The 15,787-nt window shown below is 45.8% G+C and overlaps 1 long non-coding RNA gene across 1 annotated transcript; it reads left to right on the plus strand.

Annotated features, from left to right (window-relative positions):
* The first annotated feature begins 5,329 nt into the window (after positions 1-5,329).
* On the plus strand, positions 5,330-5,786 carry LOC109942019 (uncharacterized). Its single transcript, XR_002264647.1, has 3 exons — positions 5,330-5,423; positions 5,499-5,623; positions 5,715-5,786. It is a non-coding gene; the product is annotated as an uncharacterized lncRNA (long non-coding RNA).
* Positions 5,787-15,787: the final 10,001 nt, after the last annotated feature.

A 15,787-nucleotide genomic window follows, 5' to 3' on the forward strand; every position in this document is an offset into this window, starting at 1 on the left:
CGCGGACCTCGGGGAACTCTCCTGCTTGGCGATCTTCCCTTTTGTCGTCGTCGCGGGCCCTGCCGCCCTCCGCGGGTGGCCCGGCCCGGTGGAAGTGGCGCCGAAGCATGACGCACTCTTCGAGGGTGTGCTTGACGGGCCCCTGATGGTAGGGGCACGTCTCCTTGAGTGCCTTGTCGAAGAGGTTAGCACCTCCGGGGGGCTTCCGAGGGTTCTTATGCTCAGTGGCAGCGACAAGGTCTGCGTCGGGAGCGTCGCGTTTCGCTTGCGACTTCCTCCTGCCTTTCTTCTTGGCGCCGCGCGGAGTAGACGCCTCGGGAGCATCTTCCGACGGGCGGCCCTGGGGCTGCTTGTCCTTTCGGAAGATGGCCTCGACCGCCTCCTGGCCGGAGGCGAACTTGGTGGCGATGTCCATCAGCTCGCTCGCCCTGGTGGGGGTCTTGCGACCCAACTTGCTCACCAGGTCACGGCAGGTGGTGCCGGCAAGGAACGCGCCGATGACATCGGAGTCGGTGATGTTGGGCAGCTCGGTGCGCTGCTTTGAGAACCGCCGGATGTAGTCCCGAAGAGACTCTCCCGGCAGTTGCCGACAGCTTCGGAGGTCCCAAGAATTCCCGGGGCGCACGTACGTGCCCTGGAAGTTGCCGGCAAAAGCTTGGACCAAATCCTCCCAGTTGGAAATCTGCCCCGGAGGCAGGTGCTCCAACCAGGCACGAGCAGTGTCGGAGAGGAACAGGGGGAGGTTGCGGATGATGAGGTTGTCGTCGTCCGTTCCACCCAGTTGACAGGCCAGGCGGTAGTCCGCGAGCCACAATTCCGGTCTCGTTTCCCCCGAGTACTTTGTGATAGTAGTCGGGGGTCGGAATCGGGGCGGAAACGGCGCCCGCCGAATGGCTCGGCTGAAGACCTGCGGACCGGGTGGTTCGGGCGAGGGACTCCGATCCTCCCCGCTGTCGTAGCGTCCCCCACGCCTGGGGTGATAGCCTCGGCGCACCCTTTCGTCGAGGCGTGCCCGACGGTCGCGATGAGGGTGCTCGTCGCCGAGGTGACCCGGGGCCGCAGGCGCGGTGTTGCGCGTGCGCCCGGTATAGACCGAGGCTTCCCGCGTGAGTCGGGAAGTCGCGGCACAAGGTTCCGAGGGGTACCCCTGCCTTCGGGAGGCAGAGCTCTCGGCCCGCCGGGCCGCAGCGCCTTCCAGGAGATGCTTGAGCTCTCCCTGGATTCGCCGACCCTCGGTGGTTGATGACTCCGGCATCGCGCGGAGGAGCATCGCCGCGGCTGCCAGGTCATGACCGGTCCCGCCGGACGCGGGTGGCGGCCTGTCCCTGGCCTCGTGGGCGATGCGGTGCTGGAGACCCTGGGGAAGGTGACGTATTTCTCCGGCCGGGGGCTGGCTTGCCCATACTTGCCCGGCGTCCCGGCGGATTGCCTCGAGCGCTCCTGCTCCCTCATCGAGCCCGGCCTGCGCCCCGCGGACTTGCTCGAGCTGTGGGTCGTGACCCCCCGCCGGAACGGGGACCACAGCTAGCTCCCGCGGGATGTCGGCGCGAGGCGCTGGCCCAGGGAGATCGCCATCCTCCGGCATGCCGAGACAGCTGCCTTCGGAGGGATCCCCTAGCTCGACGTGGAAACATTCGCGGCTCGGGCCACAGTCCTTGTCGTCAAGGCTGCGGCTGCCGTCGGAACAGTCGGAGAGGCAGTAGTCGTATGCGGTCATGAAGCCCCGCATGGCACTAGGGTTGCCAGATCCAGAGAAATCCCAGCAGATGCTGGGGTCGCCATCTTCCTCGGACCCAGAGGGTCCGTAGGTCGAGGCGCCCGTCAATCGGTCCCAGGGCGACCGCACACGAAACCCTAGAGGGGTTGCACTCGCCTCAACGTGAGTGCCCGCCAGAGCGAGGTCGCTAGGCGGGTTGAGGTCGAGTCGAAATGACGAAGGATGGGGAACAGTCGGTACCTTTTTGTCGACGAGGAGCGACGAAGTCACGTCGGGGGCTGGTCGCGCCGTCGTCTTGGGTACGAGGGCGACGTCCTGCAGGCCCTTCGTGAGCGTGCTGGCGTCGTCCACCTGCTCGGGGTCGACGTGTTGCGGGGGGATGGCGCTCGCCTTCGCCTCGAACGCGAGGGTGACGCCTAGCGTGTCCTCCATTGGGGCACTGGGGATGTCGATTTGCTCGACAGCCGTCGGAGCGCAGCCTCCCGCTCGGCCCTGGTTGCCCCGCCTCCTCCTCCTGCGATGGCGAGGGAGAGGATGGGGCGAGCTCGAAAGTTGTCCTTCCCCCACGCGGGAAAGACGTCGTCGGTTCCGCCGCCGGCGGGCGGGCTGTCGACCGCCATTGTCGCCGCCGCACGGCGGTGGAAGGAGTACCATGTCGTAGCCGCTGTCGAGAGACAGGAACTCGAGGCTCCCGAAACGGAGCACCGTCCCGGGTTGGAGAGGTCGTTGGAGACTGCCCATCTGGAGCTTGACGGGAAACTGCTCGTCAACACGCAGCGTGCCCCTACCTGGCGCGCCAACTGTCGGCGTTTCGAGACCGGGGGGTCCCCGAGCCGACGAGTGAGAGTGCCGCGTGCCCCAGCCCAGATGGGTCGAGCGCGTGGGCGAGCGCGAAGGGGGAGAGAGAGCAAGGTCGGTGGCCGGAGCCGGGTCGTGACGAGGGAGACGGAGATCCCGCGGCCTTTCGTGTTACCTGCTGAGAATTAGGCGTCTTGAGGGTACCCCTAATTATGGTCCCCGACACTACCTATTCATCTGTTTGTGCTTTAGTCTCTATTGAATCCTGACTTGAACAAATACTGCTCAAGAAGCCAAATTTGTTAGTAAATATGTGCAGTAGTTTTAGTGCTTGTTGAGTGTTGGTGCGTGTGTTTGGTTGGGTGTAGTTTCAATATGGTTGCACTTCAGTTTTACTTATGATCTGCTTGTGATAGAACACAAGAAAAACTATGATCTGCTTCCAGTTTTGCAGTTCAGTTTAGTTTGTGCTCATAATGATCTGCTTCCACCTTTCAATTGCTGATTTTTTTATCTCAGAACTTTTATTGCTGCAATGGCAGTAGTCCTTGCTGTTTTGTTAGGGGAGCTCTTAAGTTTAATGAGTTGAGTAAAACACAATAAAAACTATCTCGATGTGACAGAGTACAACACATACCAAACTCTTGATGACCTGCACATACCATACTCTTGCTGTTTTGTCAGGGGTGATGGTTGACTAACTCTTGATGACCTGCACATATCATCAATGTTCAAAACTACTGGGTGATGGTTGACTAACTCTTGGCTGCACATACCAAACTCTTGATGACCTGCACATATCATCAATGTTCAAGCTGGACATGATGCTTAAAGTGGTTAATTCCATGCCGGAGGAGAAAAAAACAAGTATTATTTTTTGAAAGGCGTAATTTAGTTGGACATTTCTTCCACCACCTTGTTCTTCGACAGAAAGAAGTATTATTTTTCATGTAGCTTTAAAAACAAGTATGTGTGCCAATTTTGTTTGCCTAACACTAACAAAACTTAAACCCAGGTTCAAGTTGATCCTAATTCAGGCAGACTGATGTAGTAGTTTGTTCTGTAATAATCCCTTCATGGACTTTAGAATTTTTCAATCACGGGGCAGTTCGTATCTATGATTTGTGGTTTCATTGAAGTAGTTTGTTGTTTCAGCTAGCGAGGGTGTGGAGGAAGGAAGGGATAAGGCGTTTGGTTTACCCGGACCGGACGACAGGACACCGTCGGGGGTTCGCTGCAACGCATCCACAGCTTCTCAGGCCTAGGTAAGCTTTCAAGCAAATTTGTTGCTGCAACTGTTCTTTAATAGCCTGTGATATGTTAGTAAAATAATACCACTTTCGTTACATTTTTGCGATCATGTTTCAGTTGAATTTTCCTAACAAACAATGTTGTTAATGCCGTGTATGCTTGTGTGTATTGGTGGTTTGTATTGGGGTATAAAGTTTATATGCATTCTTCCGGTATATATCGGTTGATGCTAATCTCTACTACTATAAATCATAAATCAGAACAATAATTCATGTTTTTTGGTGCACACATATTTGTGCAGCTATCTGTATGGGGTCTCAAGGCTATATATCCTTGCTCTCCCTCCTTTAAATTACCATACTTGTACCGAATCATAGATACGAACTGCCCCGTACTATAAATCAGAACAATAATTCATGTTTTTTTGTGCACACATATTTGTACAGCTATCTGTATGGGGTCTCAAGGCTATAATCCTTGCTCTCCCTCCTTTAAATTACCATACTTGTACCGAATCATAGATACGAACTGCCCCGTAATATAAATCAGAACAATAATTCATATTTTTTTGTGCACACATATTTGTACAGCTATCTGTATGGGGTCTCAATTATATATATCCTTGGTCTCCCTCCTTTTAAATAACATACTTGTACCGAATCATAGATACGAACTGCCTCATACATACGTTCGAGTCAAATATAAAGTAAAAGGATTGCTTACTACACAATACACACTAAATACATAATCATTTAAACTATTTGATAATAATAATAATATTGAACCGCGAAAGTATGACATGTGTTACATTTATGTTACACGCTGCAAGGTTTTGATGGAACCGATCGTATTGAACCGTGAAAGAGCCACAACAGCCCAAAGAAAACGGATGCCTATGTAAGTTATTATATATAAATATATTTACACTTAATTTGTCTATCAAAGTTATGACCGTTATTTAAAAGGATGTTTACTATATAGCTTCAGGTTGTTCGACGACTACCGTGATGAAGATTTTTATGGGCTACCGCGCAAATACAGTATTGTGGCTCGGGTAGAAGTTAAATTCCCGATTGAACCACGTTTTCGTGATAGACAACATTTCATATTATCTGACATCAATGTAAGCCAACAATTCTCTAAGTTTCATTTTCAAATTTACATGCTCTTCATACCATCGCCTCTTCTCCTACTAAAATACTATTAGGGAGCCAAGATCGAGGCCATAACATATATGTATGAGACAGTCAAACATTTCGACAATTTGCTCCATGAAAAGCATGATTACAAGATGCATAATGTAAAGTTCAGTCTTCATCCGGGTGAATTTAATTTTCGTCATCTAAATGGTCCCATGGAATTGTGTCTTGATCAACAAACTATCGTGGAACCATACACTGTTCCAATTCAAATGGCGCCATTCCCAAAACAAATACTCTTGAACCTTGCTGATATTGCCGAGTTGCCAAACAGGACTTTAGTCGGTAAGAATATATCGATCTCTTAATATTATTATAATATCGTTTACACAAAATTCAGTATTAATCCATTTATAAATTCTTATTTTTGTAGACATAATGGCTATTGTAGTCCACTTGGATACAATTCATCGCACAATGTGGGGCCCTTTCAGAAAGATTGTTATAATGGATGCTAGGTATAATCCGTTAATTGTATATATATTCAAATTTAAATATTACTAACATATTCTTACCCACAATCAATGTCGTAGGGGGTATTTACATATCATTAAAGTTTGGGGTGACCTACTAAACAAAAATGCACTCCGCTGGGCGTTGGCTAAGGAGGATTATGGCATAATAATTGGGACTATGTTTAGACGGTTCAGAAGACAAGGTACAACATGTCTTTACGCCTTTCAAAACCATCTGTCACTAAGTTTTGCTTTATAATGATTCGTAACAGAGATTTATATGTGTAATTCTAGAGTGCCTCGAGTCTTCGGATCATACCACAATACACTTCAATCCGTTCCATCACAACACCCATCATTTTGGACGTAAGTATATTCTAAAAAATTAGTTACATTTAAACCGTCATTGTTCTCATTATATCATGAACTACGTGTAGATGTGATTAATTGTGGCATTCATTGCAGCAATTCAAAGAGCTTTGGTGGCGCGGAACAACCGTCAGTTTGTGGTTACATTTCTTGAAGAACAAAGGCGTAGATAGATTCTACAAATTCGCAAAGAGCAATAATTGGGACTATGCTTAGGCGTAGAGAGATTCTATAATGATAGAATACGTGTTGTACTGTTATTGATCAACCAAAAGCAACATGAGGCAAACTTGTATGTCTATGAATTTTGTTTGTAATACCTATTACATGGGTTTAATAAGAGATATTTTGTGAAAATTTTGACCGTGCAAATATAGACATGAATTATCAGCTGCCATTGAACCATAATGATAATTGTATTTTTTGACTTGATGGATTATCAGCTGCCATTGAACCATCCTTGCTGGCGATATATAGATGAATTTTGTTCTGATGGTGGCTTTCTGTATCCATTCCATGCTTCAGACTGCATTACTCAGAGTTCAGATAGTAAAAGAAAGCTTCAGAACACACAATTATCACCATTCAACTAGAGTGTCAATTGATTTATGTGGACGTAAAAGTAATAGTCTTACAAGAAACAAAGTGGAAACCTGAGCTTCCATGTACATTTAACATCTGGGGCCTCCTTATGCTGCTGCTTGTTCTCTTTCGGTTCGCTATGATCATGTTGCTTCAGCCGGTACCTCCGTTTTGTTTGCCTTGCACCTTTTCCGTCGACGTCCATCGAATTATCCCTTGTCTATTCACCCTTGTGAGCAGTCTGCCTCCTCTTGGACTTCTGCCGCTGACGCTGGGAGTCCCGTGCCTTTTTGAAGAACTCAAATGATTTGGGAAACTGATGCTTATTGATGAGATGCTGCTGCCGACTCTTGTAACTCTTCAATTTCATACCACAACCCTCCACCAAACACTCGTACTATTATAACAAGTTGCAGGTAGCAACATACGTCTCCCAGAACCCCACTGACCACTGCCATTGTGTTACATTGTGTGAAGTGTGTTGCTGCTGCTTTCTGTTGGTTGGCCTTTGTGGCCATGTATATGGATTTCCTCAACTTCAATTCACACCAAACGACCCATCAGACATGATTTTCCCAAGTTTTTCATTGTTCCTCATGTGCGAGACAACGCACTTTGGGGTGACATCCAACCATCAAGTTTAAACCATGGCTACCGTCACCGCTTGAAAATGAGCTATTACAGAATTAGAAGGTGCCATGTACAAAGGCCAATGACTGTTCACGCAGAAAGCAATGCCCAAATACTTGGGAAAATATGGTTTGGTTGGATATGGTTTGGTTGGATAGGGGCATTTGGAAAAGCCTGTTGAACATGAAGTATGTAAGTACACAGTCCGGTAAATACCAAAACAAAAAGGAAAACAAACTTTTTTCTCTGTACCTGATAGTAATATGGTCTTCCAATGTTTGCATTACCCTAAGCGAGCTTCTGGTCGAGGGATGCAACGACGCCTATAAATTCTTGGCCTCTCCTGCTTCTGGCAACACAAAACACATCCATCCTCGCTCGCCCTCCTTGCAACTGCAGTGCTGCTCAGTGCCACTGCCAGCAGATCGAGCTGCTCTGTCTCACAAACCCTATTGCTTTGCTGCTGCACCTGCAAGTCTGCAACTGCGCACAGAGTTGTCGATGACGGGAGAAGTGGACCGCCGAGTAGACTTCAAGACTATATATATCCAAAACCTGATACATACCTTGTTGATTTTCCATTTGAATCAAGTAGACTTCAGGACTCCTAAAGTGTTCATATCTCATAATAATTAAGTATATGTTTTCTAAATGTGAAACCTCAAATGTTATAATCAAATACAAATATGATATCGAATGGGGAAGGAATCCCCTTGCTATTCAAATCCATGGGAGAGGAATCTCCTTGCTATTTGAATAGCAAGCGGAATTCCTCTCCATGGATCCCCTCAGGATCCTTGATCACCAAATCAGCCCTTACTCAAGTACTGTGTGAAAACTTAACTAAGCCAGTTCCTATGTCCATGATAGGGTTTCTTTATGGAGAACGGAGAACCAACAGAAACAGATCAGATGGACCATACTGATGGTCGCACACCATTGACAAACATCTCAAACACCATTACTATAGGTAAAGGTTTTTACACGCGTGTCGATTAACGTTTGAAACATAGTATTTAGGGGAACACTAATACACAAGGTTATATTGTAGCTGATGAAAATGGATCGAAAAGGCTTGGTCCAAATGTCGATGCTAAGGAACGTAAGAGGCAAAGGGAAAGGGAAAGATATGCCGCGATGACCGTTGAACAAAAAAACGAGAAAAGTATAAAACGTCGTGAAGTACGCCAACGAAATAAAGGACCTCCTATACAACCAGAGGCATCTAGAGGTGATGAAAAAAGTTAAATTCCTAATTATTTTAATAGATCCTCTTGTGGATTAGTGAATGTCTATTAATCTTATTTTGGTTTTCATTGTGTTTCACAGTTAGTCTTTCAAATGGCTGTAGCACAATTGATTTCACAAACTTTCCAACACAAGGTATTGCGGGTATACCTATCACAATTTTTTTGTACCCATCGTTATATAAATACAGATTTGCAGCCATGAAAAATCATTTTGCCACTGTTGATTTGGCAGTTCCAAATGTGAATCTAGATGATGATAGCGATTGGTTGCATAGGAATGAGACATTCAAGTCAGACGATGCTTTCACAACGAGAGACCTTCTGACACCAGGTACATGAATGTTCACTCAACTAATTTTGCAAAACAGCTGATTTCAGGCGGTTTAACGTATACATGCCTTATTCCAGGCGGTGTGCATGAAACTTTTGGTAACACGCCTAACCATAATTTGGGAAGGGCCGCCTACTTTAGAGAGCGGTACAAAAACTTAACTCCAGCCGAGAGGGAGCTTAGGCGTGAACGCCTTAGGTTGTATAATAATACACCAAAGCGGAAAGAGTCAAAGATAGAGTACATAAGAAAACGTAGAGCACTGTTGGCTGACACATTGAGTCAGGAGTCCATCGCCATGGAGTCCCCAACATATACCCCTAAGGTTGTGCACCCTACAACAGATGCAATTGAACCTGATGGATCCGCAGTTACCCCCTGCGACTGGGTTATTCCTGATATCGCCAGTAACCCGTTCCTGCCAGCTTCAACAAAGACTGAGGATGCTGATTCACTGCGTATGTCTACTAGACCACTAAGACGTAAACAACATGTGCCACGTGGTGAAAGACAAGCTATCTTAGCCCGTCGAAACTGGCAATTTGAAGCATCCATTTCAAGGAACATGGCTACTGCGACTGAGGATACTATTAGTGACGCCGAGGAAGGGGATGATTGGACACATACCCAGTCGAAGCCAAGGGTCATTTCCAATGGTAATTGTTAAGAATCTTTATTCAGGTTACATATTTTCACCACCCTTTTATCCTGAATGCCTAGGTATTTTATGTGGCTTGTATTTTCACCCTCCAGTTGATGACGATGACGGTGTTGTATTTGAAGACGATGCTGATGAGAACGAGGGATACCTATTCGCTGGGCAATGTACTAATTTAAATCTTTTTATGATATGGTACCAATGCTTATATAAATACATATGTCTTACTCATTGTTTCCAAAAAAATATCAGATGAGGATACCGATGAGGATATAGAGATCGATGGTAGTCAAGATGAATCGACTGCCACTGATGTTCCTGACCCGTACGACAAGGTGTATAGCAACATCCCTGAAGAAACACATATGCTAAAGACTGTTCCCAACTGCAGTTATTGCACCGCGAAGAAGTTTGAGTATGAGTCACCTGGTTTTTGTTGTCGTGGTGGGAAGGTTGAGCTAGCCCCACTGGAGACCCCTACCCAACTCAAGAGGTTGTGGGATAGTGCAGACTCTGATGCTAGGCACTTTCGTGACAACATTAGGTTTTTTAATGGCCACTTTTCTTTCACTTCCCTATATTGTTGCCTCGATAGTATGACAACTAATGTAAGGGATTCTGGTATATACACGTTCCGAGCACAGGGCATGATGTACCACAATATCAAGTCATTTGGTAGGGAGGGTGGGGCAGAGCATAAACACCTTGAGCTTTACTTTTATGATGATGATCCCACTCTCGAGCATCGGTACCGTAAGTGTCGCGAAGAGCATCAACAGAAAGACAAAGAGGTTATTCGACAGATAGTCGACATACTACGTGGAAACCCGTACTCCGAGCACCTTAGGACCATGGGCCATGTTGATAACCTTGATGACTATCGTATCGCGTTGAACCTAGACCAGACGTTGAACCAGAAGACATATAACACACCTCTCACTTCCGAGGTGGCCGCTGTCTGGATCGAAGGGAGCGAAGGGCGAGGCCAGTTTAGCAAGAGTGTTATGCTCCATGGGAAGGACAGTTCAAGCCACTGCATCCGCTCATACCATGGATGCTACGATGCACTATCATATCCATTGTTCTTCCCTAGAGGTGAACTTGGATGGCATGCAAATATCCCAAAGGTTGGAGTATCCATGGACGAAGTTGATGCATACCGTGCGACACATAGGGCAAGTAATGCAAATGATGAAGATGCGGGTTAGTTGTTTTTTTATAATTTGATTTATTTCAGCATTATTAACTATCTTTTCAGCATCACTCACTTTATAAACCTTGCGTATGCAGAATCTCCTAGCCATTTATGTGTGTCTGTACGTGACTACTACTGCTACAAATTCCAGATTCGCCCCGGGGTATTCAATCCAATACTTCATGGAAAGCGGCTTTTCCAGCAGTTCGCGGTCGACACGTACATAAAGATTGAGAGCTCTCGTTTAGATTACATACGCAGGAATCAGGATCGGTTAAGGGCAGACCTGTACCAGGGCTTGGTGGATAGCATGGTAGATGGAGATATTAGAGCAGAGAAGGTTGGCAAGCGAACTGTGCTGTCGACGTCGTTTATTGGTGGTCCTCGTGACATGAGACGTCGGTATATGGATGCTATGGCTCTGGTGCGGAAGTTTGGTAAACCAGACATATTTCTTACCATGACATGTAACCCTAACTGGGATGAGATAAGGAGGGAGCTTCTCCCTGGGCAGACACCGCAAGATCGTTCGGATCTTGTAGTGCGTGTCTTTCATGCGAAGCTACAAGAGTTAAAGCATAGGCTGACTAAACAGGATATTCTTGGTAAGGTCCGAGCCTACGTCTATGTCGTGGAGTTTCAGAAGCGGGGTTTGCCGCATGCCCATTTTCTACTCATAATGCAGAGGAAGTACAAGCTCACATGTCCTGAGCAGTACGACCTTTTGATCTCAGCCGAGATCCCAAGCAACAAGTACCCTGAACTACGAAAGATGGTTATCAAGCATATGATGCATGGCCCGTGTGGGTCGCTAAACCCTAACTGCCCATGCACTAAGGGTCGTAACTCGTGCAAGAATCATTACCCTCGGCCTTTCAGTGACACAACCTTGCAAGGGAAGGATTCGTACCCTATTTACAGATGTCGTGACGATGATCGTAAAGAAAAGGTCCGAGGGTGCGAACTAGACAATAGATGGGTTGTCCCTTATAACCCATACCTCCTTCGTCTCTTCAATTGTCACATCAATGTCGAGGCATGTGGGAGCATCAAGGCTGTTAAATACCTGTTCAAGTACATATACAAAGGCCATGATCGTGCGTCTGTTGTTATGAGAGATGCGAGCAAAGCAGATGATGATGTTGATGAGATCAAGCAGTATAGAGATGCAAGGTGGGTGACTCCTCCGGAAGCCTTGTGGAGGATATACGGCTTTGAGCTTAGTCAGATATCTCCACCTGTTATGCAGCTGCAACTCCATCTTCCAAACATGCACATGGTGGCGTTTCACGAGCGGCAAATGGTCGAGCGAGTCGTCAACCGTCCAGGTGCTGATAGGTCGATGCTCATAGCATATTTGAGGCGAATAGGCTACACAAGGAGGCTCGTGGCATCCTATATCGTGACTTCCCTGAGTGGTACACTTGGCAGAGTGGTAAGGGCAAAGTATGGCAACGAAGGAAACGAGATACAGGTGGACAAGTCGGTAGGATAGTCTCTGCTCATCCGGCCGAGGGTGAGCGCTATTATCTTTGTGTTCTCCTAAACCACGTGACTGGCGCCGCCTCATATGTGGATCTAAGGACAGTTGATGGTGTCACCCTACCGACTTTTCGTGAGGCAGCAGAGATAAGGGGACTACTTGAGTCGGACAACACACTGGATGAGTGTCTCACTGAGCGTGCTCTTTTCCAGATGCCATCGGCGCTGCGACGACTTTTTGCCACAATACTGGTGTACTGTGAGCCAAGCGATGTGGCTGTACTCTGGCAGAAACACAAATATTCTATGTCCGAGGACTATCAACACAGGAGTCAGAACAAAACTCATGTTGAGCAGATGGTATTGATTGACATTAGGAACATGCTGCAGTCAATGGGAAAGGACATAAAGACATTACCTCTACCTCCTATCATCGACGCGTATGACGATGCTATTGGTACTGCTAGGGAGGTTTACGAGGAGGAAATTATCCAACCGACAGTGGGAGATGTGGCTCTTAAAGACTCTCTTAACGAGGAACAGAGGGCCGCCTATGATAAGATTATGTCTGCCGTTGACACCGATCAGGGCGGATTATTCTTTGTGGATGGACCTGGTGGCACCGGGAAGACTTATCTATACAGAGTGCTGCTCGCGACGCTACGCAACCAGGGCAAGATTGCAGTGGCAACAGCTACATCTGGCGTTGCAGCTTCCATAATGCCTGGAGGAAGAACCGCCCATTCACGCTTCAAGATACCACTCACTATTGACGATGGCGCTGTATGTAGCTTCACGAAGCAGAGTGGAACAGCAGAGTTGCTACGGAAAGCGTCTCTCATTATCTGGGATGAGGCTTCTATGACTAAGAGACAAGCAGTGGAGGCACTGGACAATAGCATGCGCGATATAATGGGTCGACCCGCACTGCCATTTGGTGGTAAAACCATTGTCTTCGGTGGAGATTTCAGACAGGTATTGCCTGTTGTTCGTAAAGGGTCAAGGGCTCAAGTGGTCGCGTCTTCGCTACGGATGTCTTACCTATGGGAGTCCATGTCCCACTTAAAGCTTGTTAGCAACATGAGAGCAAAAAACGACCCTTGGTTTGCGGAGTTTTTGCTGCGCGTAGGCGGTGGAACTGAGGAAACAAATATTGACGGCGACATCCGTCTTCCTGATGATGTGTGTGTGCCTTACACTGGGAGTGACAATGATCTTGACAACCTAATAGACTTCGCTTTCCCAAATCTCAACGAAAATATGTCTGATTCCACCTACATCACTTCAAGGGCGATACTGTCAACACGGAACGACTGGGTTGATATGATAAATGTTAAGATGATTGATCGTTTTCAAGGGGAGCATATGGTGTACCATAGTTTCGATAGCGCCATGGATGATCCCCATAACTACTACCCACCCGAGTTCCTAAACACATTGACGCCTAATGGGCTACCACCTCATGTTTTGAAGCTCAAGATTGGATGTCCTGTTATATTGCTCCGGAATATAGACCCTGCAAATGGACTTTGCAATGGCACCAGACTGGTCGTTCGTGGCTTCCAAAGAAATAGCATTGACGCAGAGATTGTACTGGGTCAACACGTTGGAAAATGGATTTTCCTACCACGTATACCGCTGTGTCCCTCCGATGAAGAGATGTTCCCTTTCCAGTTCAAAAGAAAGCAGTTTCCTGTACGGCTTAGCTTTGCAATGACGGTTAACAAAGCACAGGGTCAGACTATTCCCAATGTTGGTGTATACTTGCCTGAACCAGTGTTCTCTCATGGCCAACTATATGTTGCTCTATCTAGAGCGACAGCTCGATCGAACATAAAGATTCTTGTCATCCCAGCTGTCGATGGGAGGAAAAAGTCAAGGAAGGGTGTAAAAAAACTCCCCACCGTAGATTGTGGGACATATACCAAGAACATCGTCTACAAAGAGGTCCTAACAAATTAGACCCATGGTAAGAGTTGCATGTTCAGCTAACAAACTAATAGGATGATGTTTGTCTTCTGTTTGATTGGTCTGGTGTATTATCAAGTCATGTTAGCATGCTACAATTGTTTTTATTAGAGCCGCACATTTTTTGATAGTCATCAAACTTCTTACTGCATGCATACTATCTTAAAGTATTGTTGAGTTTTGAATCATTTGTGAAATTAGCAATATTAATTGTATACTTGCCTGAACCAGTGTTCTCTCATGGCCAACTATATGTTGCTCTATCTAGAGCGACAGCCCGATCGAACATAAAGATTCTTGTCATCCCAGCTGTCGATGGGAGGAAAAAGTCAAGGAAGGGTGTAAAAAAACTCCCCACTGTAGATTGTGGGACATATACCAAGAACATCGTCTACAAAGAGGTCCTAACAAATTAGACCCATGGTAAGAGTTGCATGTTCAGCTAACAAACTAATAGGATGATGTTTGTCTTCTGTTTGATTGGTCTGGTGTATTATCAAGTCATGTTAGCATGCTACAATTGTTTTTATTAGAGCCGCACATTTTTTGATAGTCATCAAACTTCTTACTGCATGCATACTATCTTAAAGTATTGTTGAGTTTTGAATCATTTGTGAAATTAGCAATATTAATTTTTATGCATCTAACAATTTGTTATGAATGTAGGTTTTTGTCTCGCGAGAATGGAATCTCTATTTGTAGGCTTGTCTCATAACAAGCCAAAAAAATCGGTGGCAACCGCAATAGTTCGAGAAGGTATTATAATTTTCATAGTTCTGTATGGGTCAATTTGTATTTTTTGTAATAACTAATTTTAGTTTTATCTCATGACTGGTTGCTCCTAGACTATATTTGCACACAAGGTGATCTTGCCCTCATCGATTTTATTAAGGAAATCCCTTGTGAACCAAGGGTAGAAGTCGTGCTTATTGATGATGCCTTTGTTGAAAGGAAGTGGATGGAGTGTTTATTTCAGCCGAACGCATATTTAGGTGACGAGGTAATCCATGCTTAATCTTTATATTTGGCGACGTTGTTATGTATAAGTTTTTTTACTCATCCTGGTATTTTTAACCACAACTTACACACTTGCAGGTTATAGACTGTTACATAAATTTGATAAAAGCTCAAAAGCATCTAAAGTGCCGATCTGGAGGTCGCGTTCACATAGAAAATGCTTTCCAGTTCAATTTCCTGAAGCGAGATGGTGATGTTGAAATTAAAACAGAGGAGCTATATCCAATTAAAGACATGACACAAATATGTAGCGCTGAACGAAGGGTGTTACTGTACCTAGACCATGACATGGTACTTATGAGTTTGCAATTTGAACAGTTAGTGTTTATATGTAATTTATTCTTATGCAAGTATTTATAACTGTTTTGTAGGTGTTTATTCCGATAAACATCCGAGAGACGCACTGGTATCTTGCTGTTATCCATGCAAGAAATATGGAGATACAAGTGCTCGATTCACTTGGTAGTTCACAAGACCGCAAAGACCTCACTGACTCTGTGAGTATGCACAAACTAAACAATTATGAATTCAATATTAACTTATCCCAATCTCTAATTTTGTTTTACAATATATAAAGATTAAAGGACTACAAAGACAAATTGATATGATATCTCAACGTATGGAGTTAAAAGACCACAGGTGGCCAGACCTCCAAGTTGCTTCTTGGCCGCTCAGAGAAATTGACATGGGATATGCAAAGCAGACAGATAGGTACGCCCTAAAATCTTCTTTACCAATTTCTTCATTCATACCAATATTTATGTTGATATTAATGTATATTGTAGCTCTTCATGCGGTCTCTTTCTTTTGAACTATATCGAATACTGGACAGGGGATGAACTGTCTGACAGTTTTACCCAGGTATATTATTACTACTATGACATA

Source organism: Zea mays, chromosome 8 (genome assembly GCF_902167145.1).
Source record: "Zea mays cultivar B73 chromosome 8, Zm-B73-REFERENCE-NAM-5.0, whole genome shotgun sequence".
Classification (NCBI taxonomy): domain Eukaryota; kingdom Viridiplantae; phylum Streptophyta; class Magnoliopsida; order Poales; family Poaceae; genus Zea; species Zea mays.